General features: G+C 46.9%; 2 long non-coding RNA genes across 2 annotated transcripts; one reads left to right on the top strand and one right to left on the bottom strand.

The window, feature by feature from the left end:
• LOC123380202 lies at nt 1-16489 on the bottom strand. Its single transcript, XR_006585721.1, has 3 exons — nt 15962-16489; nt 14593-14673; nt 1-54 (listed from the first exon to the last, which is right to left on the bottom strand). It is a non-coding gene; the product is annotated as an uncharacterized LOC123380202 (long non-coding RNA).
• LOC109491615 lies at nt 16007-27900 on the top strand. The gene is made up of 5 exons (XR_002145112.3): nt 16007-16239; nt 19855-20055; nt 20377-20467; nt 22139-22323; nt 24864-27900. It is a non-coding gene; the product is annotated as an uncharacterized LOC109491615 (long non-coding RNA).
• The last annotated feature ends 100 nt before the right edge of the window (nt 27901-28000 follow it).

Genomic DNA, 28000 nt, shown 5'->3' on the forward strand with positions numbered 1-28000 from the left:
TTCCGATTCTGTGTCTCCCTCTCTCTCTGCCCCTCCCCCGCTCATGGTCTCTCTCTGTCTCAAAAATAAATAAGCATTAAAAAAAAATTTAAAGTCTTCTTCATTTAAGTTCTATATATACATTTTTTATTTATGAATATTTAAGTATTTTACTGGTTTATGGGTTTAAAATAGTTTCTTCCACTGAATTTTCTTTTTTTCATGTTTACTCATTTGTTTTTGAGAGGCGGGGAGGGGCAGAGAGAAAGGGAGAGAGAGAATCCCAAGCAGGCTCACGCTGTCAGTGTAGAGCCCGATGTGGGGCGCGAACACATGAACCGTGAGATCATGACCTGAGCCAAAACCAAGAGGCAGATGCTTAACCAACTGAGCCACCCAGGCACCCCTGAATTTTCTAATAGTTACTGATTAGGGATATGTTGTTGGTTTTTATATACTAAATTTATAACCTGCCATTTTACTGAATCCTATTATTACTTCTGTTTTAAGGAATTCTGTAGGCTTTTTTCCTAGATAGGTATCATCCCACTGGGATCCCCTTTTGCAGAGCAGTGTACCCATCCCCCAGCTGTCCTGAATGTTGACTACTAACTACTCGTAGCTGCCCCCATCTCTGGAGAATTGCCTTTCATCGAACGGGGGTTGACTTGCCCGTGAAATAACATTTCTCCTCCATTCCCATCAAGTAGCATATAGCCAATAACCAATGACTTACTGATTTGGGTGTTTAAAAAAATTTTTGCTTTTAAGGTGGTCCCAACTCTGTGGTACCAGTTGTGCTCTGGAGCATTCGATGAGCTCTGACTTCCATAGCCTGCTTCTGTCACTCTCCTTCTCCTTCTGTAAGAGCACTGCTTCAAGGGGCACCTGGGGGGGGCTCAGTTGGTTAAGCGTCCAACTCTTGATTTCGACTGCAGTCATGATCTCACGGTTCATGAGATCGAGCCTTGCATAGGGCTCTGTGCTCTCAGCACAGAGCCTGCTTGGGATTCTCTCTTTGCCCCCCTCCCCGCCCCACCTGCCCCGCTCATGTTCACTCTCTCTTTCTCTCTCTCACAATATATATAAAAAAATAAAAGAAACTTTAAAAAAATTGTTAAAAAAACCCCACACGATCCTGCATCCCTGTCTTAGGCTTTGCTTCTAGGAAACCCAACCTAGGACAGTAAGTAATCCTATGGATTCAATCAGCATTTATTAAGCAGGTATTATTGGACATTGACAATGAGCTAGTGCTTTCTCGATACTGGGTGTCTGAACATACCAAGTTCCTTGTCTTTGTGGAACTTGCATTTTAGTGGGAGACAATGGCAATGAATAAGTAAACAGACAAAGAAATATGTAATGAGGAGGGTAATAGATTGGTGTGTGAGGAAGTGAGGCACTATTTTGGAAAGACTAGCCAGAGAGGGTATATCAGTTATTCTGCCTCTGGTACAAGTAGACAGAAAACACAACTCAATGTGGTTTAGGCAAAAAAAAAAAAAAAAAGGAAAAAGAAGAAATGTATTATATCACACAACAGAAAGTCCAGAGGTAGAAGTCTCCACAGTTAGGAAAATAAAGATATTATCAGGGAACCGGGTTCCTTTTGTCTACTTTGCCACCCTTGGTGTATCAGTTTTGACCTCCAGACAAAAGAAACAAAGATTCTGAGGCAGAATAATTGTTGAACTGCAAATAAGACTTTGGAGACAAATTTAGTGTAAAGTTTTGGGGATTTGCTCACTTATAGGTGTATAAGAGAGAATACAGCCTTCCGAAGACCGTATCTCTGATCAAAGGCAGGGGCGGGACCTCTAAAGGTAGAGGTCACAAATTTTTACAAGGAGAAATGACTACTTGCTTAAGCAAACTTTTGGACTGCCAGTTCGAAACTGGTTGGTTGTACTGGAGCTTGGGACAGCTGATGGCTATGCTTCAAGTCAGTTTTTTGAGTCTGGACGGCCCAGTCACAAATTCACCCTTGGCAAGCTTTTCTACGGACTCTGGCTAGCATTCTGAAAAGCAATTTCTCTGGCTCCTTCTTTTGGAAAAGCAGTTGCCCTGACTCCCTGCTGTATATTATAGGGTCAGCGTCATGCAGTGAGCAAGTCTGAAGGCATATATTCAAGGTTCAATGAAAATTTCTTTAAATACTTTCTTCATGGTCACAAGATGGCTGCAGCAGTTCCACATGTCACATCCAGACACACAATATCCAAAGGCTATCATGTACCATGCTGTAACATAGTTCTTTGTTAATCTCTCAATAGTTAACACCAGATATGCTAGATATAATGTGCCCAATTTGAAATGCAATGTTCATTTCCTCCCCAAGCCATGAAGTGTTAAAATATTGGTCGGAACGAGAATCATGGTGATTCACCATGATTAAAAGGGCAGGTTGAATCACGCAAGGACAAAAGATTCTAAATAAATTGCCCAAAGAAATGCCCAATTCGGTTTGCATTGGATTATCTTCTTGCCTGAGTAAGTGTTGGGGAGGGTTTGTTGATTACATATCAACTAATCCCCAAACTCAATGGCTGTTTTGTAATTACTGAACATCTCAAAGAGCTCTGCTTGTCCACACCACCTCCCCTAACCAATCCATGTGAAATTCTGTCTAGCCACACTACTTGAGGAGGAAGCTAGGCTTGCAAAAGCACACATCTGGGAAAAAGTAAGAAAGAAAGGCTAGAAATCGAGCCCTTTCTCCTAGGAAAAATACTGGAGTTTATTTCAACTCAGCAGTGGTGTAACCCACTGTCCACAGCCTGGTAAATCTGCCCTGAGACCATTGCAATATGTGGATTAAGGATATGTTGGAGATCATCGAAAACTATCACCATTGTATTTTTCTTGTAACATAAAGAAAGTTAATGGGGGAGTGGAGAACACACGAGAGAACTGTCAGCCTAGGAAAAAGGTGAAAGGAGAGAGGGAGGTCTAGGGGCCACCCAGACAGCCCAAGCCGGTTTCACAATGTAACCAGGGGCCACGTTGAGATTGTTAACTTCAAAGCTCCGGTAACTGGTTCAACCACATCTTCCCTGTCCTAACTTGGTAATGTCTTTGGCTCTAAACTTCATCCATCATTACAACCTGGCTCGTCATGAAGTAGTTCAGTTCGTATTCTTCAATCTGTCTCTTGCCAAGTATACCTTTCTCGTTTGGTTCATGCTTTTGTTTCCTTTTCACGTAAGCAAAAATATGTCTCTCTCAAGAGGTTTAAGAGCTTTATACTCCAGTTTAAATGCTGGTTAACTGCTTACGGAGCCTGTATGGCGGAGGTAGTGCAGCTGGCATAGCATTTATTCATTCACAAGATGTTTGCTGAGTGTCTGCTGTGTGCCAGCAGGAGGTGAGACGGGCATGATAGCCCATTCTTTAAGGTGTTCAGCGATGAGTCTTTATTGCTACTGGAGTTGAGAGATACTAAATCATTTAGAGGACCCCATTCCCTAGTAGTAGACATTCATTAACAAACTTCGTTGTTTGAGGGCCAGAATTCCGTAGAAGGAACATCGTGCCTCTTGGTGACTTTCCCCAAGGTATCCATTTCCATTGAGGAGCGAGGGCACAGAGGCAGGGAGCTTGGGTCCGGATGCGATGGCATGATGCTGACACACTGTGTATTACGTATCTTTGGCTGACTCAGTGTGCAGCCATAGCCCAGCAGACTCTAAGCCTAGGGTGGGTGATGGTCTGGTGAAGCCAAAGAAAATCCTGGAGACAGAGATCAAGACAGAGGTTTATGGGGGAAACTTGACATACAGGGCGTCGAGGAGCAGCTGACTGGACAGAGTATCGGCTGCTGGGATCTATGTGCAGCAAATGTTTATTCATAGCAACTTACCCTAGACTATCAGTGGCCCTTCTCCTCCTCGAATGGCCAGCATTTCCGAGGCGATTAAGGCCTGCCACCTGGACACTCTTCATTGGCCACGGCTGGAGCCCTTGAACACTGAACAACACGTTCTTCTGCACATTCTTCTTGATGGACATCAAAATAGTGGTTCACAGAGGCGTTCAGGGCATGTTTGGCACAACTAGCTATCCATATACACAGTGTGAACCATATACTCTGTCTCCCATTAAATAGTTTAAAAACTTCTTTCCAATTCCCACGCGGGCACTTTTACTCATTCTTTCATTTATTCCTTTAAAAATATTTATTAAATACTGAGATGCTCTTTGCAAAAAAATATTATCTTCATAGATCTGAGATTTGGGATGGGTCCCTTCAGCTTCCTGCAAAGGAAAACTTGGGTTGTAGAGAGGAAAAACGTGGTGTTTCTGCTGAAATCTTAAAGATATCCTGATGATACATATATCACAAACTAGAAAGGGATACATAGGATGAAATGCTGTGCAGGTCATTCTGTATTTTCAGGCATTATCTCTTGACTATGATATCCTGGTATCCTCTAAAGACCTTTTTTTCCTTGATTCCTATCCCCTAAGACCCAAGGCCCAGGAGCGGTGGAGACATCCTGCCATATCCTCATCCTGCCTCCCGGGAGCGTGGAAACCTGTAGTGATCAAATGCACGACCCTTGCCCCAGGTGCCCAGTGGTCTGTCTCCCTCACTTCTGGGAACCACCATCTCTGAAAGGCACAGATGGCCACACCGTCTGAGCTGACCCATCAATTTCCAAGATGAGACCCCAAAAGGCAATAAGTTCATTTGCTTAAGTGTTTTCTCTTTAGGCTGCAAGAGTGAACTTTTATTCATTCAGCAAGTGGTTGAACACCTTTATGTTTAAGGTGAAACACTTTGCCTTTAAAAGGAGTTTCACTATTAAAGGCATCTCTTCATAATATTTACTTCTCTATGGGTGTGGAGTAACCAGCTTCCAAGGTGGTCTCCCGGGGACGTTCACCTCCTGGTAGTCCGGCTCGTGTGTGTTCCTCTCCCATATCATATCAAGGTTGGTCTGTGACTACGATGGAAGTGATGATATGTGACTTTCATGGCTCGGTCATAAAAAAACTTGCATCTCTGCCTGGCTACCCACAGCAACTGTCAGATAATCAATGTTAATTGTTTTAAGCCACTAAGGTCTGGGGTAATTTGTTATGAGGCAATAGTTAACTACTAATCTCCGTATAGTGTGAGGCCACAATTAATCTAGTTGAAGCTTGAAGTGGGGTTTAATAGATCGAAATGATTTGCAACGATAGAAATAACACTTATAGCTGTTTATCACAAAATCGGTTTTAATAAGCTATATAACTATTAAATGTAATTTACCTTCTCTAATTGCCAAAGTTACTATGAAAAAAAATTTCCTCCTACAATAATCAACACATAGGATGCACATAATCAAGGTAACTGTGCTAACTTTACAGGAATATTTCTGGAAGATTTTAGAAATAATAATAAATTGGAGCAGGGTTAATGGATTTAAAGACACTTCTTTAAGCAGTTAATGGTAAATACAAAAGAATCTCAAAAAGGAAAATTTAAAGAAGTGTCTATTCATGTCTTCTGCCCATTTCTTCACTGGATTATTTGTTTTTCGGTTGTGGAGTTTGATGAGTTCTTTCTACTAGTATCTTTGGATACTGGCCCTTTGCCTGATACGTCATTTGCAAATATCTTTTCCCATTCCGTTGGTTTCCTTTGCAGTGCATAAGCTTTTTATCTTCATGAGGTCCCAGTAGTTTATTTTTGCTTTTAATTCCTTTGCCTTTGGAGATGTGTCAAACAAGAAATTGCTGCAGCTGAGGTCAGAGAGGTTTTTTTCCTGCTTTATCCTCTAGGGTTTTGATGGTTTCCTGTCTCACGTTCAGGTCCTTCATCCATTTTGAGTTTATTTTTGTGAATGGTGCAAGAAAGTGGTCTAGTTTCATTCTTCTGCGTGTTGCTGTCCAGTTCTCCCGGCACCATTTGTTAAAGAGACTGTCTTTTTTCCATTGGATATTCTTTCCTGCTTTGTCAAAGATTAGCTGCTCACACTTTTGTGGGTCTAATTCTGGGTTCTCTGTTCTATTCCATTGGTCTATGTGTCTGTTTTTGTGCCAATACCATGCTGTCTTGCTGATGACAGCTTTGTAGTAGAGGCTAAAGTCGGGGATTGTGATGCCTCCCGCTTTGGTTTTCTAACATTACTTTGGCTATTCGGGGTCTTTTGTAGTTCCATACAAATTTTAGGATTGCTTGTTCTAGCTTTGAGAAGAATGCTGATGCAATTTTGATCCAGATGGCCAACAGGCACATGAAAAGATGCTCAACGTCACTCCTCATCAGGGAAATACAAATCAAAACCACACTGAGATACCACCTCACGCCGGTCAGAGTGGCTAAAATGAGCAAATCAGGAGACTGTAGAGGCTGGAGAGGATGTGGAGAAACGGGAACCCTCTTGCACTGTTGGTGGGAATGCAAATGGGTGCAGCCACTCTGGAAAACAGTGTGGAGGTTCCTCAAAAAATTAAAAATAGACCTACCCTATGACCCAGCAAAAGCACTACTAGGAATTGACCCAAGGGATACAGGAGTGCTGATGCATAGGGGCACTTGTACCCCAATGTTTATAGCAGCACTTTTAACAATAGCCAAATTATGAAAAGAGCCTAAATGTCCATCCACTGACGAATGGATAAAGAAATTGTGGTTTATATACACAATGGAATACTACATGGCAATGAGAAAGAATGAAATCTGGCTTTTTGTAGCAACGTGGATGAACTGGAGAGTGTTATGCTAAGTGAAATAAGTCAGAGAAAGACAGATACCATATGTTTTCACTCTTAGGTGGATCCTGAGAAACTTAACAGAAGACCATGGGGGAGAGGAAGGGGAAAAAAAAAGTTAGAGAGGGAGGGAGGCAAACCATAAGAGACTCTTAAAAACTGAGAACAAACTGAGGGTTGATGGGGGGTGGGAGGGAGGGGAGGGTGGGTGATGGGCATTGAAGAGGGCACCTTTTGGGATGAGCACTGGGTGTTGTATGGAAACCAATTTGACAATAAATTTCATATTAAAAAAAAAGCAAGTTGAAGGAAAAAAAGGAAATTTTAAGAAAATTGATTTTCATTGTTTCAAAATTCTCAAAATTTAAGATAAAATTTCTTAATAATAGTTGTCACTGATTAATCCTTTCAGTAGGAAAGTATGTGGGGAAAGTATTATTATACCCAAACTTTAGCCTAGGAAACAGACTTAGACAACTGAAGTCACTCGTTTAAAGTCACCCAGATAGGAGGTGACCAAGCTAGAATTTGAACCCTGTTTTGAACCCTCTCCTTATCCTATACTAACGGGAACAGGACCTTTGCCTAAAATTAGTTTTAAGGTTTGATATATGTTGAAAGTCATTCATGTCACCGCTACACATGGAAAATGAGCAGACTTAACAAATACTTATGATTTGCATTTTCAAAAGTCCTGCTCCCCATTTGTTCATCCATACCTTTCACTGGTTAACTGCTTTTTTTTTTTTTTTGGTTGTTTACCACAGACAGTTGTAAAACTGATAAGAGCTTGAGAGCTTACACGGAGAGTAATTACTCCCTAGTTAATACTTAGTTAATAAAAATACTCTTATTATATAACATCTATAACATATGACCTGTAACATGAGTTATTCCCCAGCTAACGTTTAGTTGATAAACTATTGTTATCTGCCCTTTTTGTAGTAGATAATATCTTTTGATGCTTGGTAATTTATGCGCAGGGAAACCTCAGATGTGGCCATTTTTGACATACTGATATGAATTAGTAGGTTTTCCTCGCTTTTTAAAATTTCCTACTCTGAGTATAACAAAACAATCAATGTGTATTCTGTAAATATTTTTTTTTGTAAGATGATCTATTTAATAAATATAGCAGGATCATAATATATATTTTGTAATTTTATTTCTCAAAGAACTTCTGTCCTTTCTGTGTGATAAAAGCACCCAGGAGGTGATGTGTTTTGCTGAAACGCTCATGAGTTAGGCTTTTGCTTTCTCTCAATGTGCCCTGCAGTCTTCTGTATATTTTCCATATCGCTTCTTCCAGGAAGGGCCCACATTTCAGTTTTTTTGTATCATTCATATGTGAATCCTTTGAAGTACAATTCTACACTGGGATGCTAAGGTAGTTTAGAGAAACAAAAACATGTCACTGTGTTTGAGACCATCACATGTAATTTAAGGTGTTTTGAGGTGAATTAGAATGTACATATGCCATGAGACTCCTCCTCCTCCTTTCTTCCTTCCCTTTATGTTTAAAACCATCTACACGAATGTGTCCCTTACTGCCACCCTCAGTAGCTGCTGTGCCTTTTTGACCCATGGATCTGTGTGCTTGGTCTCACCTCTCCCTTTTCACTGTGGGCCTTGGTTCATCCATTACCCTCTTTCATTCCCTTGGCCTCCTTCTCTCCCTCTCTGCTAGCTTATAGCCTGCTGTTTATAACTGAGCTGAAAGTATCCAGGGGCGCCTGCGTGGCTCAGTCAATTAAGCGTCCAACTCTTGATTTCGGCTCAGTTCGTGATCTCCCGGTTCATGGGTTCACGCTAACAGTGTGGAGCCTGCTTGGGATTTTCTCTCTCCTTTCTCTTTGCCCCTCCTCAACACATGCATGCTCGCACACACTCACTCTCTCTCTCTGAAAATAAAATAAATACATTTAAAAAAAAAAGTATCCAACCCAATAAAAAAAAATTAGCCCAACCTGTTAACAAAGTCAAAGACCTTTTGGCAAAAAATAATTCACGAAGTGGTAGAAACATTAGTGGGTCAATAACTAATAGGAGAAATTGGAAAAATCATTAAAGAAAAATAATTAATCGTTAATGATAGTAACTACATTTATCGGCCTCGCTCACCATTTAGCTATATTTAGATGGCATGCTGAACATTTTACATAAATTGTCTTATTTAATCTCCCACAACAATTTAAGATAGTTACTATTATTATTAACACAACAGTGTTGTACAGGGAAGGAAATTGAAGTTTACAGAAGTAAAGGTAGGTACCTTGCGGTTATATAGTTTTCTTTCCTTCATTTATTAGAAAAAGCTGGAATAGGACCCAGGTTTGTGTGATCCGTTTAACCACGTTTCCCCACTTGGTCCAGGCAACTTAATGAGTTCATTAAATGAATTTAATTTAATTTAATGTGTTCAGTTTAATGAACACATGCGTTCAGGGGATGAGACGTTTCTGTGTGTGTCTTTCAAACACAGAAAACAAGAAATAGCTTTCTAATTTTCTTAGGAAAACCAGCTTAGCCTTCCAAACCTATACTACACACAGATGCAAAAAATCTTAAAATTTAGCAAACTGAGTCCAGAACCGCAGTAAAAGGTTCATGTTGTCTGTCCTGCTAGAGTTTATTTTAGGAACACATGGATGTAAATCACATGCCCAGCCTGTGCCGTAACAGGTCATTCCCGTCAACATTCATATCTTCATTTAAAACCACGCACAAAGGCTCACAGTTGCACGCACGAAGCCCCCTCTCGACACCCCCTACCTCCTCTCTCTCTTACCGAAGGGTCGCTGTCTTTGCCACTCTGACTTTCCATCCTTGCAGACTCTCCAGAACCCACTTAGGTCAGGCTTTCCCTCCCCCAAAATTGCTCTTGAAGATTATCGTCGATTATACACATTTCAATGAGCAATTTCCATTCTTACCGACAGCAGTTGGCAGGCCTGACCCTCCTCTCCTTCTTGCAATCTTTTCTCCACTTGGCCTCCAGGCAGGACACCCTCTCTTATGGTTCTTCTCCCATGGTTCTGGCTGCTCCTTCTGTCTCTTTTGCTGGCTCCTCTTGATCTTCCTGACCTCTAAACACCGGATGGGCCCTGGGCTCAATAGTTCTTTCTGCCTCGTGATCTCATCCAGTCCTGGCTTTTTTGTTTTTAGTTTTTAAGTTAAATTTTATTTTATTGAAGTCACGTATACACATTTTTCAAAAGCCAAATACTATTCATTAGATGCTAGAAGCTATATACATTGGCCTCTGCCCTGGTTGCTGGCACAAAGCCCCCAGAGCCCTTATGACTTTCTAAGTAATAACACTAGGAGCCTTCCTTGCAACATGTGCCTTTGGCCCTGTCTCTGACAGGGGCTCCTAAAACTCTTGTAAATTTCTCTTATCATTATTATTTTCATGTTTTTTATTTATTTTTGAGAGACAGAGTACAAGTGGGGGGGAGGGGCAGAGAGGGAGGGAGACACAGAATCCGAAGCAGGCTCCGGGCTCTGAGCTGTCAGCACGGAGCCCCACGCGGGGCTTGAACTCACCAACCGTGAGAGCGTGATCTTAGCAGAAGTCGGATGCTTTACCAATTGAGCCACCCAGGTCTCCCAAACTCCTGTAAATTTCTAAGATATAAGAGCTTTAAGGAGCATCTTTTGTTCATTGTGGTGACTCTGAGTGGGCCCCTGGTTGGCTCCTGGGTGAGGGCTGGTCACCAGAAAGACCAGGCCATGATTAGAAGCTTTGGAATTTTGAGGCCTAACTCTCAGCCTCCAGAGAGGGTAGAGGGTCTAAAAATGGAGTTAATAACTGACCATTTCTACATGAGGGAGCCTCCAGAAAATCCCAATGGTATGGGGTTTGGAGAGCTTCTAGGTTGGTAAACACATCCATCAGGAGGGTGATTCATCCCAACTCCACGGGAACAGAATTTTCTGCACCTGGAATTCTCCAACACCTTGCCCTATGTATCTCTTCATCTGGTTGCCAATCTGTATCCTTTACTAAATCCTTTAATAAACTAATAAATGTAAGTGTTTCCTGGGTTCTGTGGGCTACTCTAGCAAATTAATCAAACCCAACGAGGGGCCCATTGGGACCTCCGATATATAGCCGGTTGGTCAGAAGCTCAGGTGACAGCCTGGGCTTGTGAATGTCATCTGAAGGGTGTGTGTAGGGGGCATGGTGACCACAAGTATCAGAAGTGAAGTGTTCTCTGTGAAGGCAAAGGAGGCACACAGAGAAAAAAGACACACAAGGGATGAACTGGGTTATTCCTACAAAGGAAGAAAAAATACCCAGTTTTTCCCATTTGCACTAAAAAAGTCCTATGACAAAATGCCTCATGTTATTCTGCTTCACTTGAATATACTCTGCAGATATTGTTTGTTTCTTTAACAGATTGAGGATTTGTGGCAACCCGATGACCCAAAAGTCTATCTGTACCTTTTTCCAACATGTCCTCCCTTCTCTCTGTATTTTGGTAATTCTCACGATATACCTAACTTTTAAATTATTATTGTTATAGTGATTTGTAATCAGTGATTATGACTCGCTGAAAGCTCAGAAAATGGTTGACATTTTTAGCAATAAAGTGTTTCTTAAAATTTTTTAAATTAAAAATTTTTAATTAACATACAGTACTGTATCAGTTTCAGGCATACAATATAGTGATTCAACACTTCCATACATCACCTTGTCCCCATCACCTATTTCACCGGTTGCCACCATTCATTTCCCCTCCAATAACCATTGGATTAGTGTTTTAGTTGTTCTCTGTGATTAAGAGTCTGTTTCTTGGTTTCTCTCTCTCTCTCTCTCTCTCTCTCTGTTCCCCTTTGTTTTGTTTCTCAAATTCCACATGTAAGTGAAATCATATGATATTTGTTGTTCTCTGACTTATTTTGTTTAGCATTGTACTCTCTAGTTCCATCCATGTCCTTGCAAATGGCAAGATTTCATTCTTTTTATGGTTGGAAAATATTCCATTGCATATACATACACCATATTTTCTTTATCCATTCATCTATTGATGGACACACTTGGGCTGCTTCCATAATTTGGCTATTGTAAATAACGTTGCTATAAACATAGGGGTACATGTGTCCTTTTGAATCAGTGTTTTTGTATATTGGGGGTAAATATCCAGTATTGCTATTATTACATAGTAGGGTAGTTCTATTTTTAACATTTTTTTTAAAGTAAGCTCCACACCCAACGTGGGGTTCAAACTCACAACCCTGAGATCAAGAGTAGCATGCTCTGGGAGCGTCTGGGTGGCTCAGTCAGTTAAACGTCTGACTCCTGGTTTTGGCTCAGGTCATGATCTCACGGTTCAGGGAATAGAGCCCTGCATCAAGATCGGTGCTGACAGTGTGGAGGCTAGTCTTTGGAGAAATGTCTGTTCATGTCTTTACCCATTTTTAATAGGATTATTCGTTTTTTGGGGGGTGCTGAGTTGTATCAGTTCTTTATATATTTTGGCTACTGACTCTTTATTGGATATGTCATTTACAAATAGCTTCTCCCATCCCATAGACTGCCTTTTAGTTTTCCAGTTTCTTTTACCGTGGAGAACCTTTTTATTTTGATGCAGTTTCAGCAGTTTATTTTTGCTTTTATTTCCGTTGCCTCAGGAGACATATCTAGAAGTGTTGCTATGGCTAATGTCAGAGACATTACTGCCTATACTCTGTTTTAGGATTTTTATGATTTCGGGTCTCACGTTTAGGTCTTTAGTCCATTTTGAATTTATTTTTGTGTATGATGTAAGAAAGTGGCCCAGCTTTCCCGTTGGACATTCATTCCTGCTTTGTTGAAGATTAATTAACCATTTAATTGTGGCTTTATTTCTGGGTTTTCTATTTTGTTCCATTGATCTATGTGTTTGTTTTTATGCCAGTGCCATATTGTTTTCATCACTGCAGCTTTGTAATATAACTTGAAGTCTGGAATTGTGTTACCCCCAGCTTTGCTTTGCTTTTTCAAGATTGCTATGGCTATTCAGGGTCTTTTGTGGTTCCATGTAATTTTAGGATTGGTTTGTTCTAGTTCTGTGAAAAATGCTGTTGGCATTTTGAGAGGGATTGCATTAAATGTGTAAATTGCTTTGGGTAGTATAGACATTTTAACAAAATTTCTTCTTCCAATCCAGGTGCATGGAATGTCTTTCCATTTCTTTGTGTCCTCTTTAATTGCTTTCATCAGTGTTTTATAGTTTTCAGAGTACAGGTCTTTCACCTCTTTGGTTAGGTTTATTCCTGGGTATCTTATCATTTTTGGTACAATTGTAAATGGGATTGTTTTCCTAATTTCTCTTTCTGCTGTTTCATTGTTAGCATATACAAATGCAATGGACTTCTGTACATTGATTTTGTATCCTGCAACCTTACTAAATTCATTTATCAGTTCTCGTAGTTTTTTTGGTGGAGACTTTAGGGTTTTTATACATAGTGTCATGTCATCTGCAAATAGTGAAAGTTTTACTGCTTCCTTACCTATTTGGATTCCTTTTATTTCTTTTTTGGAAAATGTTTATTTGTTTATTTTGAGAGAGAGAGAGGGGGAGAGAGAGAGAATATGAGTGGAGGAGAGGCAGAGAGAGAGGGAAAGAGAGAATCCTAAGCTGACTCCACACTCAGCATGGAGCCTTATGTGGTGCTCGATCTCAAGACCATGAGATCCATGATCTGAGCCAAAATCAAGAGTTAGATGCTTAACCCACTGAGCCACCCAGGCACCCCCAAAACACTTTTTTTAATTAAAAAAATTTTTTTTATTTTAGAGAGAGAGAGAGAGAGCACACGCACAATGAGCAGGGTAGGGGCAGAGGGAGAGAGAGAATCTTAACCAACACGGGGCTCCATCTCACGACCATGAGGTCACAACGTGAGCCAATATCGAGAGTCAGACATTCAACCGACTGAGCCACCCTGGCACCCCGGAGGAGGCAGCTCTAAACTGGCAACAGTCAGTCCCCATTTGGACTGACTGCCCAATGGAGCCCCCAACTTGGTCAGCAATCCAGGTTCCCAGCTGTCTCTTATTGGAGGAGACCCCCACCAGGGGTTAGCCAGGCCCAACACTGGCTCAGCCTTCAAGGAGAGTATGTGCATTTGTGTAGACTAAGGCTTGGAGTTAGGCAGATGCCAGGTATCCCCACGAGCCCGCTCCTGTGACCTGGCCCCTCCCTACAGCTGCTATGTTTCAGGTGCCTGGACCCCTGACCCGCACTGCCCGCACACACGCAGTTTGCTCTCTATCAGCTGGCCTCTGGCCGCTGAGGCCCTCCAGGCCTGTTGTGCTCAGGCTGGTCCCCCAAACCAGCATAGCCTCCAGGGAGGGGGGTACCCGCTCCCTAAACTGAGATGTCCGCTTTCAATGGGCGGTAGTCAATCACCATCTGGACCGCCGCCGAGGCCGTCCTGGGCTTCTCCAATCATCAAGCTTCCCAGGTGCCTGTTACATCGGAAGGTACCCTGACCCTTGCTGGCTGCCTCCCTCCCCCCACCATCCAGTGAGACAGTCCAGATTCCCCCACCCCTGCTGTCAAGTGGGAATACGCACACTTGTGGAGGTTAGCGCTTCAAATGAGGCAGATGCCCGTTTTCCTCACCAGCCCACTCCCAGGACCAGCCTCTCCAGACGCTTTGCCCGGTTATGGGTCTCCGGGCCCCTTTCAGCTGCGCGGCTCCCCCGTGCACCCTATGGGCCATATCAGCTGCCGGGGGCAGCCGAGGCCCCCCAAGCCGGTGGAACTCGGGCGGGTCCCAAACCACCTACCCGGGCCCCAGGCAGCAGGATCTCATAACTCCTCCACCCCACCCCACATCTTTCTGAGGCGGCAGCCCAAGCTGGCAACACTCAGCCCGCATTTGGATTGGCTGTTGGAGGCGGTGAAAACTCACAAGTGTTGCTTTCCGAAGGATGACCTCGGCAGCACTGTAGGCCCCATCCTCGCAAGCCGGTCCAGACTCCTCTAGCCTCACCTAGAGGGGAAATGCGCCCGTTACAGGTTAGGGTTCGGAGGGAGACAAATGTCTTCTACCCCAACGGCCTGCCTCACTGACCTGGCCTCTCCGGACCCCTGACCCACACAGACTTCGAATGTGCCGCACCCACCCCAGCGGTCCCAGGGGAGCAGTCGGGGCCCTCCTGGCCTGTGGGGCTCCAGCCGGTCCCGAGCCGCCGGCACGGCTTCGCGGGCAGAGGAATCCCACCTCAGAAAATCTTTCTAAGATGGCAGCTTTAAACCGGTGACAGCCGGTCCCCACTGGGACTGAAGGCCTGACGGGAATCCTCGGGGCTGGAAGATGCCCAGGACACCCTCAGGCAGGCAGTCCCCGAAGTGGAGCCTCAGAAATGTTACCACGGGGTGGGCTTTCTCCACACCGAGACCATTCGGGCGGCTGAGGTCTTCCCAGACCCCTGGAGTCCTGGAGTGCACCCGCAGTTCAAGGCTAATGGAGTGTGGACTCCACTGATGTGGGCAGCCCAGATCAGGGTGGCCGACCAGCGTCCTGGAGTGACATCGTGTTGGGAAAAGACGACTGTCGGGAAAACCTGGCCTCAGCCTGATTATACGGATTAACTAATACAACTGTGTGTATCCCCCCTGAGGGGAATCCAAAGCAGGGCAGCGCCGCATGGTTGGGGTCGCCACAAACACGAGGTGCCTGGGAGTGTCACAGTCCCATAGGTCCCCAGAAGCCCAAGGCTGGGACAGAGTGCAGAATTTGAATGCGTGGGGAATGAAGGTCCGGGGACCTGGGAACCGGAAAAAGGCAAGCTATGGTGAGAGGCAGGGGCAAGGGTGCAAGTCACGGGGGGTGTGTGTGTCTACATCTGCCTGATTCTACGCCCTAAGCCACACAAAATACACACATTGCCCCCTAAATGCAGAGCAACAGCAAGTGGCCTGTCTTCCCAGAGTGCAGCAGGCCCGCTGGCAGAGGAGTCCTCCGGTAACAGATACCTGGAAGAGCGGACGGAGAAGCCCAGTACTCATCAGGCAACTGCTCCACATGGAAACTGTTGCCTCTTTAAAGATGGAGCCCGGAGGGGCGCCTGGGTGCCTCAGTCTCGGGCAGGCCTTCGACTTCAGCTCAAGATCTCACCGCTCCTGAGTTCGAGCTCCCTCCCAGTCGAGCTCTGTGCCGACCGACCGCTCAGAGCCTGGAGCCTGCTTCAGATTCTGTGTCTCCCTTTCTCTCTGCCCCTCCCCTACTTTCTCTCTCTCTCTCTCTTAAAAATGCATAAATATTAAATTATACTTACGGAACCTAGGAGAAGCTTCAGGGAGATGCCTCTGTCCAGCAGACTATGCACGGGTTTGGAACCGGCCGTAACTCCAAAGGCCTACAAAAAAATAGCTGCCCAGGCCCTGCGGACGGGGTGCGTACCGCGCACGCGCTAGCGAAGCCCGGCGCAAGGTCATGAGAAACCCGGAACTCCGCAGTTGTGTATACAGGCCAGGTCACAGGAGAGGGCTATTGAGGTACTAAAGACCCGTTAACAAGCCTTCTTTCACACAGACGCGCATAATCAACCTGAAGGTAATGATGGAGGCAACCCCGATGCTGACTGGCCGAGGGGCCTCCTCTAATAAGGGACCCCTGGGGGCCCTGATGGCTGGGGGAGACAGGGACCCCAAGTGGCAACTGGTCCAAAACCGGCCTCAAAAAGAAAGGGTTGCCTTTTGAGAACCGCCGCCCCAGGAAGAGTTTAGCTGGGAGATCTCTCTGCCCAGCGTGTCAGGCCTGGGGCTTGGGCCCCGCCGGAGGCCCCTCCGGCCCGGAGGGCCCCACGTGTCCGAGGCGGCCCCACGTGCTGCGTACTGGGCATGCGCGAGCCTGCACCTGCCGGCGCCGGGCAGAGCCAGGGGGAGAGGGAGGCCGAGGCTAGGGAGAGGGGTGGGTGGCGCACGCAGCTGCCTTTTCCCAAGCCCTCACCGACGCCAGGGCGCCTCCGTACTCCTTCTGCGGGCGGAGCTGGCGGAGTGTGGACGGCCGGGGCCGGTCGCGCTGCGGGGGCTCCTCCGACAAGGGACACCTGGGAGCCGTAATCTCCCGGCAGCCGGGGACCCCATCAGGCGGTCGGTGGAAGTGGGGACTGAGTGGGGGCAGTTTCACGGGGCCGCCACAGACAGATGTGGGGGCGCGTGCTCGCTCCCTCCTCCCTGAGCCCAAGCGGGTGGTTCGGAAACCAACGAGCTGCACGGGCTCCCGGGGCTCCCCCTGCACCCGAGGGGGGCTGACGCGGTGCACGCGGGGCCCTGTGACTAGGGTCTCGGTAGAGGCCCACGTGGAGCAGGACAGGTGGCGAGGGGGGATGGGGACGACCGGGGTGGGGGGAATGAGGAGGAGGGCGGCTGGTGGGGGTATCTGGGAGCCGCCTAATTCCAAGCCCTGAACCACACAAATGCTCGTATTCCTTCATTTTATGCCCCTGACGTAATACGCACCCTGGCGTAGGTTGAAATGGGAATTAGGTAGATGCCTTGTACCCCCCACAGCCTGCTGCTTCTCTTGTGACCAGGCCTTTCCAGGTCCCTGGTTTTCCTGTGCTGGGCAGCTTGTGCATGGACAGGATACACCCCTCAGCCTAGCCAGAGGGCGGGGTCTCCCCCCTACCGTCTGCCAGGGGCTAGGGTTGGTCCAGAACCTTTTGGGTATCCTCTGGGTCTGATGGAGCCCATCTCCAAAAAGTCTTTCTGAAGTGGCCGCTTTAAACAGGTGACAGTCAATACCCATTTGGACTGACGGCCTGTTGGGGTCCCAGGCTTTCCCACGTGTCTCTTGCTGGAGGAGCTCCCGCAGCCCAGCAGACCCCATCCTGGCAAGGCGGTCCACGCTTTTCCAGATTGACCATCAGGGGGAATATGCACATCTGTGTGAGTGAGGACTTGGGATCAGGCAGATGCCAGGTGATTCCGGGACCCCCCGCCCTGGGGGCTTCCCAGGAATCAGGGCCACACCCGGTCTCTTAGTGAGCAATTCCAGGGCAGCCTGTCCGGCCCCATCCTGGCAAGGTGGTTCAGACTTCTACAGATTTACCTTCAGGGGAATACGTGCATTTGTGTAGAGCAGGGCCTGGAATCAGGCCTTGTGCCCCTGATACCCGCTCCTTCTCTGGGGCCTCTCCAGACACTTGTCCGACCCCAGGTCCCTGGCCACCCTGACTTGTGTTTCTGCGTATGCCCCTCGTCAGCCTCCTGGGGCAGCGAGGGCTCTTGCAGAGCTGCAGACGTGCAGGAAGATCTTGAACCACCTTGATAGGCTCCCGGGCAGAGGAACCCTGTGCCCTACAGTCTGTGTTGGGCAGCAGGTTTAAACTGGTTCCAGCTGGTCCACATTGAGTCTCACTGTCTCTAAGGTGCCCGGTTTCTCCAGCGTTCAAGGCTGGCTTGTGTGTTTTATTGGAGTATACCCAGGCTAGTCAGCTGGGCAGGACGCTGGGGAGGTGGAGTGCTTTCCTCCCATTCTGTGCGCGTTTTGTAGTATAATGCTTGGAACTGGGCAGTTGCCAGGTACCCCGAATAGCCTGTTCCAGTGACCTAGGCTTTCCCTACAGATGCCCTGTTCCTGGTCCTTGGCTTTCTTGACCTGCACATGCACCGTCTGTACCTGGCCAACCTGACTTGGGCACCAGGGGGCATTCCAAGCCCGTGGAGCTGGGGGAGGATCCCATCCACTTGAATGGCTTCTGGGTAGAAAGAGCCCACATCAGAAAATCTTTCTGAGGTGGCAGATTTATATAGGTGATGGTGAAACCACGTTTGGATTGGCTGCCTGATGGGGCCCCAGGGTCCTCCAGCAACCAAGGCTCCCAGGGGTCTCCTTTTAGAGGCTATCCCCACCATCCCGGGCAATCCAGTTCCCTCTAGCTGTGCCTTCTTGAAGAATAGGTCATTCATGTAACTTAGGGCTTGGAATTAGGCAGATGCCCTGTCCGCTCAATAGTCCCCTCTAGTTACCAGGCTTCTCCCAACACTTACCCCGTCCCGGTCCCTGGTTAAAGTGACCAGAGCAAGAAGGGATTACGCAGTATACACCCATCGGCAGGCCTTGGGCAGTTGGGGCCTTTGGAGAGTGGGCCTGTCCCCAGCCACATGTGTAGCCTTTTGTATGAAGGGCGTCCATCCCTGAAAATCTCCGAGGTGGTGGCTTTAAACTGTGGACGGTCAGTCCCCATTTGGACGAGCTGCTTGATGGGGTCTCCAGCTTCTCCAGCCATCGAGGCCCCCAGGTGTCTCTTACTGGAGGATATGCCAGCCAGTCAGCTGGGCCCCAACCTGGCAAGCAGTCTCGTTTCCTCCAGCTCTGCTTTCAAAAGGAATACATGCATTTGTGTAGATTTGAGCTCGGAGTTGGGCAGATGCCTTTGTAGGGGCCAAGGGCAGATGCTTTCTCTCATCGGAGGACACGTAGGCCAGTCTCTTGGGCCTGATGCTAGCAAGGAAGCGCAGTTTCCTCCAACTTTGCCTTCGAGGGGAGTATACACCTTAGTGTAGGTAAGGCCTGAGATGAAGTCGATGTCTTGTACCCCCAGCAACTCATTCCGGTGAACCAGCCTCTCCCGACCCTTGTCCGATTCCACTCCTCTGGGCTGCCTGACCTGCATGACCAGTACTTCTGAAGCCCTCCGTGGCTATGGAGCTGGGGCTGGTCCTGAACAGCCTCTTGAGTGAACGGCGCCCGTGATGAAATTGTGTCTGACATGGTAGCCTTGAACTGGCGTCAGTCCATCCGCATTGAGACTGGCTGCCTTACAGGGTCTTTTTCTTCTATGTGAATCGGTGTTCCCAGATGTCTCTTAGAGGGTACCCCGACCGTCATGTGAGGCCCCAGCCTGGCAAGGCACTGTGGATTTTTCCAGTTCTGATCTCAGAGGAAATTTGAGGGTAGAGCCTGGGGACGGGCATGTGCCTTGAAGCTCCAACGGCCAGCTCCCATGACCTTGCCTCCCCAGACACTTGCTGTGTTCCAGGCGCCTGGCTGTTCTGACCTGCTTGGCGGGTGCATCCACAGCTGGGGTCCTCCAGGCCCGTGGGGCTTGGGTAGGGCCTGAACCACCTGCACAGCCCGTGGAGGGGTATAGGAAAGTCAGGGACCCACATTGTGCTCTCACATTCATGTCCTTCTCTCTCCCTGTATCCTGCTTCCTCACAGCCCACTCTTAGAACCTTCCAGAATGCCAGGCACAGCCATAGGAGATTCTTCCATCAGCCAGGAGTTGTTGCTGAAAGGGAGGCTGTTTTTACACAGGTCCCCACCCTGTGAACATCTCCTCTGCATCAGACTTTCTCACTTCCAGCTGTCCTGGTCAAGGCCAGGAGACATCGCGTCAAGTGGAGAGTGTTAACTATACAGGTGAGTGGGTTCTGGACACAGCTGAGCTCCAACAGTTAAGACAGTTGTCGTCGTCAGAGAAAGACCACACCCTCAGCACAATGGTATGGGAGGTGTCCCCTGTCATTAGTGCCCCTCCCACTTGTCTTTCTGCATCTTATTTCTTTCCTTGGGGCTGCCTTTTCCTCCTCTCTAACCGGCCTTCAGATCCCTAGGTCAGTGCAGGCTCTCCTGTCGTGCTTCACTATTAAAAGTGATTTGAGAGGCAGCTGGGTGGCTCAGTCGGTTGAGCCTCCCCCAGCCACTCATTGAGGTGGCCTTTGTCCCCACACTGTCCCCCAGGCTGCTGTCACTTGGAGACCATCCAGCTACACACCCCGTCCTGTGCACAGCGGCAGCTATTTAGGGGAAAGAGCCTCCTGAACAACTGAAGGTAGGTCATATGGTGGTGCATGCCTGGAACCCTCTATGTGGAGGTACACAGAAACCAGGCATTTGGCCCATCAGGCTTTGTGCCCAGGCCTCAAGTCCCAGGCATTTCTTCTGGGTTGGGATAATATCTCTGGAGATACAGAATGGGCAGCTGCTGAAAGCGTCCGTCGCCCAAACGTGTAGCTTGTCTGCCCGCACTTGCCGGGACAGGATCCACCGTGAACTTCTACAGTCATGGCCTGGAGTCCATGTCTCAGCTTTACCATGAGAATACAGTCCTCGGGGAAGAAAACCAGGCCCTTCAGGTTCAGCCGAGTCACGTTTCCAGAGCTAGGTGGTAAAAGCCACAAATCGTGCTCGTTCCCCGCTTCCTTTCCTCCCTGCCCACACCAGTCCCTAACGGGAGAAGCAAAGAGGAGAAGGCAGAGGTGAGAGAGCTAAACAGACCCAACCCAAAGTCCCCTGGCTATTCTCAGCCTAGAAAGGGCGGCTTCCTGAGAGGTCCCAACCATGGGCTCCAGGGACACAGCTCTAGGAAACCTACCACCTCAGTGCAACCCACAAACATTCAGATAGCCAGAATTGTAAGTTGTCAGATTGGATACTGGTTAGGTGTCTGTTCTGCCCTTCCAGACTTTAGGGAAGCTCTGTGTGTCCCTCCCGGTAACAATCTGTCATCCCTGTATCCCCTCCCCCCCCTCCGCCCACCCAAGTCCCCAGGGCTCCCCTCTGGTCACTAACCCTCAGAACTCTGGGTCTAATTCAACGGGCACCCGCGGATGGGTGTGTGGCCTGGGGGCAGCTGACGTTAGAGTTAATGGACTCGATCAAGTCAATATATTAGCAATAACAAATTATTTTTACTTACAAATATTTATGGAATAGCCATAAAAGGCTAAGAGTAGTTTGCAAAAGGGTTAATCCCAGAATGAAAGAAGGCTTGTGGGATAGGGAAAAGACAGCAAGTGATGCTTCTAAATTAGCCACCTCAGAGCAGGAGGATGTGAAGAAAGGTCACTGCTTGGGGAAGAAACCAAAGTTCGGTGCCCCGAGTTAACAGATCAGACAGAAGGCACCACGACTAAGCCACCGTTGCGTGCCTGGACAGCCTCGGCAGACCTCCTGCGGGGGAGATCGTAAGGTTTCCATGAGGACATTCTGCCAGGCCTGGAGACTCCCCCGGGAGTGACACCCCTGCAGCCCGATTCTCAGAGTCCCTGTCAGTGACCTTTGAGAAACCATGAAGAGCAGAGAGATGCCGCAAGCCCGGAAAAGAACAGCTGTCCCCATTTTCAGAATGATGGTAATGGTATCGTCTCAGAGCCACAGACAAGAAGTCTTGGTGTTGATCTTCGGCAAAGTTCAAGAGTGAAACGTTGCACAGAGGGTGTGTGAAAACCTAGACAAGAGCGAATGTTAAAAACCAGAGTGTTTTCCCTAAACGTCAAGGAGGGCTTATGAAAGAAGATCAAAGACGTTGCAGAGATGGAGGCTCCCCACTCCCCAGGGTGCGTGGCTGTATGAGCGGACGCTCTGCTTCCCTGGGCGGCTGTCGCGTGAACTGGTCTTCCTGTGGCCTTGGTTCCCTGTGTGTCCCTATGGGTGTGTCTGGGCTCCTCTTCCTGCCACCTTTGGCCCCACACTATAAACACCCCTGTGTTCTGCTCACCAGAGTGCTCCCAGGAGACAGAAGTCCGCAGCCCGAGGGAGACTCTGCTGTCCTCTCCACCGCTATCCCAGCGCTGGGAGCTGGGAAGGGGGAATGGCAGCAGCTTTTGGAAGACTTGAAGGAGAAGCAGCAGGAGATCTTGAATTTCCAGGAGGAGCAGCTATATCCCTCTGGGAGATAGACTCCAGGTAAGAGGGAGCCCCATTGATAAGGGGGGCAGCCCCATTTTCAGATTTCGCAGAAGGGATATTGGCAAGACAGTTGCTGACCCCTTTTTGAAACCTGTTGGCCCTCTGCTATTTCCCAGAAGGAAGGACTTCTCTGGGAATGCTCTTTTTCCTCCAAAGATAGAGCAAAAAAACCTCTTATGGAAGGCTTCAGCCTATCACGTACTGGAGAAAGGATGTACTCATGCTTCCAGGCAGCTTAAGGATATTAGCCTCACCATAAAGTAGGGGGCATCTGCACCAGCCACGCTGCTCGTCCCCAGCACAAATCCTACAACTTCTTGTCACGTGGGGGAGAGCTCTGTAGGAGCAGTAACACTACGGGGCTGCGGTGTCTGTTTCTAGCTAATGTAGCTAATGGCGCGACTTCAAGCCAAGTTACGTCACCTCCCTGAGCCTCTGTTTCCACGTCGTCGGAATAAAAGTGCTGGTCTCTGTGATCCCTAGGTTGACATCTAGGGCTAACAGCCTCTAATGCAAAGACCGGCTGACAGCGGGTTGCCCTGGGGTGGCCGAGGGGCCCTGGCACTCGACGGGCCCTTGCTGATCTCCTGGCAGCTGCACATAAGCTGGCCCTCCTGCGGCAACAGCGTGAAGAGAAACGGTAGCTCTTCCAGTCTCTCCGGTCAGAGCTACGGCTCGACTGGGCTCTTTCTAGACCTTCCAGGAGGGGCTGAGAGGTATGTGTTCTCCTCATGCCCCCACCCCTGAGCTTCCTGCCCTTAAGGTTGCAGTGAGGTCTTTGCCTTGGGAGTTGTGGAGGTCTGGAAAGCTACCGAGTTCTGTCTCAGGGAAGAGCCCAGCTAGACCTGGGGTTCCCAGGACGAAGAGAGGGAAGCTCTCCTACACAAAGTCCAGAGGTTGGTGCAGAGGTGGGTGACGTGAGCAAGATCCAGCCCAGGCGTCCTCAAAAATAGACCACAAGAGTTTAGCTCCACCCACCTAGATGGCCAGAGAAAAGTCCAAGTCCAGACTATACAGTGGTTTTTTTAAGTGCAAGGAACAGTCCTGATAATCGTGTGCAAAGCTCTCAGACGTTGTGAATAATACATACTGACCTCCCATGCAGCCAGTAGAGTGGATAATGTGCTCCTACCCTGACCCATTCCCAGTCAGAAAATTAAACAATCCAAAAAAACACATTTGCAGAAATACCACAAATAGGACTTGGATTTCAAGCCTGAAATTAAATTTTAAACTCTTTTATTGAGGACTTTTGCTACCTGCTGAAATAATCTAGCCTTTGAGAATCTTCTACAGATGAGACAGGGTATTCTAAACAAGAAAGTTAATAAATCCAAGCAGGCTGGAACAGAGAGCTGATGCCAATATGATGAAATTTAGCAAAGATTACAAAAATTCCTGAGCTTGATTAAAAACATCAGTAGTAGAAGTACTGGATGGGAGGCCTGGCTGCGTAGCCGTTTATGGGCTTGGGGACGGGGGAGTTAGGTAGAAACACATCTACACAAGCAGCATGCAGGCCAAGGCTGCTGGAGAAGTCAACTCACCCTGATACAGAAGTAGTTTAAACATGGTCTCCATATGGTGAGATCGTGTTGGAGATACCGTTCGATTGTGGGCACTATCTTATAAAAGGGACATTGACAAAGTAGACGCTGTAATAAAGACACGGCCTATGTTGCTGAGGGGCCTGACATCTCAAAATGGTTGGAGGAACTAAAAAACAAATTAGGCTTGGAAAAGATCACGAGAAGATGAGAATTTTATTTGAAGAACTGTCAGGTAAAGGAGAGCTGATGTGTTTTGTGTCCCTTCAGAGGGCTGAACAAGGGTCAAAGAGTGAAGGGCAATGGGACGTGAACGTACATACTTAATGCTTTCCTTAACACTAGAGCTTTCTAGTGTGTAATGGCTGGTTTGTGAAGGAGCAAGCTTCTCCTCCAAGCCTTCTTGAAATAGAAAGGGATGATTTGTCAAGGATCCTATAGAAGCAGCTCTTGCTTTGGGCGAGATGTTGATTCTGTGAGCCTTTCAATTCTCAGTTTTCTTGGTTACGTGTTTTAAAATTCCTTAAGCAGTATAGTTGAAGAATTTTCAGTATTCAGCCAAATTTGAATTTTCATAAAACCTGATTGAATTTCCTAATTTGCCGATGAGAAGGTGAACCAGAACTTGAAGAAATGTAGAGGGTGCAGCAAGCTGAGGGAATAGCTTATATACAAAGTCATGGGGGCACCGGGTCAGTGGGGAATGCTGGGGACAACCAGCTTGGAGGGGAGCTTTGTGTCAGGGGTGTGAGAAGTCAGCTCAGTTGAAAGGAGAAGCCCTACAACGTGGGATGACAGTTTGTATTCCACAAAGTGGACAATGGAAAATGAGTATTTTTTTTTGCCCGAGCAAAATAGGTGTTTGATGGGAACAGAACTCTCAAATAGTGAGAATGGTGGGTCATCTGGAGGCCAGAGACAGGGGACTCAAAACCCTCATGGGAATTATATTCTTGGTTTTGAAAGCTTGTTTAATCCTACCTTGCCTAGCTCCCCTGGTTATACCGTCTGAGATCTCCAGCCTCACCGAGACAATGGTTGAAAGAAAAACGGCCACGCATGTGATGACGTTATGGAAATACAAACCTCTAAACCAAGATGATGCCCTTTGACCCAAAATAGGGGGGTCCGAACATCAAAGGGGGCAATGTGGTAGAGTCCCCTCCCTAAGGAATGTGGTGAGAAAGGACCTCAAGATAAAGGAAGGCAACCGGCTGTGTGCCTATGTGACATTCCTCATGACACTGTGACATGAGACCGCTCAATCAGACTGTATGTCTGTAGGTAAGTCTATACGTTACCCATATATGGGAGACAAAGAAGTAGGAAATGCATAAAAGGATACACCACACGGCTCATTTTTGGGGCACAAACTCTCCGAGCCCGTGCCCGCAGGAATAAAGTTGCTTCCTGGAAAGAAAAGCCTCAGTGCCACGACTCTGCGAGAACCCTGCTACATTCCCTGATGCGATGTGGGCCGGGAGCGAATGGTCAAGAAAGAATTCTTGAAACATTTTTGGTGTAAAAAAAAAGGTGGTTTTATTGTAGCACAGCGACAGGACTCTTGGGCAGGAAGAGCTGCCCCGGGATTGTCAGGAGTGATCAGTTACACACTTTTAAGTTGGGGTGACGGTGTAGAGACAAAGGAAGTTTCCAAAAGGATTTTCATATGTTAAGGAGACTTCCGGGATCCTGGAGGCCTGGCTATTATCAAGCTAAGGCTGTTTTTTCCCTCTAGCAAGGCATTAACATCAAGACAGTTAAGAGTTCCTGGAGGAATGTCATGATCTGCCTGTTTCAAGTATTTGTCGATGGGCTGCAAGTTACACGGAAATTTAATTCTGTCCACATTTCCTTTTGCCTTTGTTCTCCGCATCATTTCCCCCTGAACAGTTTTGACCTTTAAGTCTGTAAGGTTGCTGAGAGTGGAAGGTCTTACCTTCTGTAACTTCTTCCTGCTGAATGGGGAACAGAGATAGGACCTATGGGCCAACATTGGTCAGTTGGGGAAGATGTATCTGCTGAATCCAAGGTAGAAACATAAACGAATTTCCTTGAGTAGAAAGGGTCATCTGAAGGCTGGAAGTTATGGCATGAAGGAGTCTTGGCAACAGGCAGGAAGACGCTGGAAAAGACGACAAAATGAGGTTAATATTATTATGAGAATAAAGCCCAATAAAAAAGACTTTTGATAGTTGACCACAATTTTCCTCCAGTTCTTCATTGTTGTTTGGAGAGAGGTTTGAGGCCTTCCACGGGTTTACAGGAATAAGAAGGTGTGTTAGCTGGTATTGTGGATTCCCGCGAGGAAGGCAAGAGGTTTAATTTCTTGATCGGAGTCCACGAGGAATGTCCTTCTAATTTTATGGCTGTGGGAGTACATCATGTGACCTGGTACAGGCCCTTCCCTTTTGTAGTTAAATTCCTTGCTGTGTTAGCCTTCTAATCCTTTAAATAAACCATGTCCACTGGGTTTATACGTGGTGGGTTGCTAGTAACTGTCAGATCAGTAGTAGGGAGGATACGACCTGTGTATTTAGAGATTTAGAAATATTCACTCCACCTTACGGGCAGACTTATTTGCTGGGAGCGCTTTGGCCTCAATAATCTGAATTAGACTGACTGTTGTACGCCTGGCTCTTCTTATCTCCTTTTCCATGAAACTACTGCCATCAGTAAGCCAACCGTCAGCTGCATTATCAATAGGAGAATCTTTTATGTCTGAGCTGCTGGAATAAACGAGATCAATAGCCCCTGTTCTGTAGGACATCCTGAGGTTCCCGCACCTGCCGGGAAGTGACAGTATTTACTCGCCTGGTAAGGCTGCCGGGGACCCTGTAAGCAAGGTTACAGGTCAGCATTTCCAAGGGACTCTATTGGCTGCATGCTTTGTAAAGTCAATCTCAGCTCTCAAAAGCTGTCTGCTCATACCTGAGTCTATGCAGGTCTCTCAAGTATGACGTTCCAGGGGCATCTGGGTGGCTCAGTCAGTTAAGCGTCAGACTCTTGGTTTCAGCTCAGGTCATGATCTCATGGTTCATGGTTCGAGCCCCGCACCAGGCTCCATGCTGACAGTGCAGAACCTGCTTAGGCTTCTCTCTCTCTCCCTCTCTTTCTGCCTCTCCCCCGCTTGTGCTCACTCACTCTCTAAACAAACAAACAAACAAAAAACAAACTTAAGAAAATGACATTACAGTCAAAAGCCTTGATAAAATAGCCAATGTTTTTGATGGTGTCCTATTACAAGGAGAACAGATTTTTATTAAACTTATGCAAATGCTGTAATTGTCATGGAAGAAAGAATATTCACTGAGGGGTTTTGGATTCTGGAGGGTTCAGGTAGAGAGAAAATTTAAATGCTTCGATTTGTTCACAAGGGAATAGTTTGTCATATTTCTGTGAGTCATAGATTATCTTAAGAGAAAGTTTCCTTAATCTGGAAGAGCAAACATGAGAGAACCAGAAATGTTTCAAACGGGAGTCACAAAAATTATAATCCTCTTCCTCAATTCATTTAGTCCCATGTTAATAATTCTTGTTCAGTTTGAATGCAGCCTTTTAGTCCTGGAAATTCTTACCCAGTTCAGTTTTAGAATTTTAAAGATGACAAAAACCTGCATTTGCCAAAAGCCCTTTTTATGAATCCCCTTGAAGATGAAACATGTTTTGCAAGAAGATAAGTATCATAACTTTAGTACCAATAAACTAAAAAAAGGACACAGAGATCTGGGGAGAGTTCATTATAATATAGCTGACAAAGAAATCTGGTTATTTCTGTGACACATAACACTTGGATAATCAGAATATCAAGTAATGGCCTTATACCAAAACGTATTAAAACTTTAGGAATTCATATGATCTCTAGACTAGTTATAGTATTTACCCGAACAACATAACCCAAGGCTTATTCTTTAACAGTGTTAAGTTTAACATTCCAAATAAAGCCTAGTTAAAAAGACTTTATGTACAGTTTAAATCCTGGGGAATTTGTTAAAAACCTCAGAAAGTTATGGGGCGCCTGGGTGGCTCAGTCGGTTGAGCGGCCGACTTCGGCTCAGGTCATGATCTCGCGGTCTGTGAGTTCGAGTCCCGTGTCGGGCTCTGTGCTGGCAGCTCAGAGCCTGGAG

Source organism: Felis catus, chromosome C2 (genome assembly GCF_018350175.1).
Source record: "Felis catus isolate Fca126 chromosome C2, F.catus_Fca126_mat1.0, whole genome shotgun sequence".
Lineage (NCBI taxonomy): Eukaryota > Metazoa > Chordata > Mammalia > Carnivora > Felidae > Felis > Felis catus.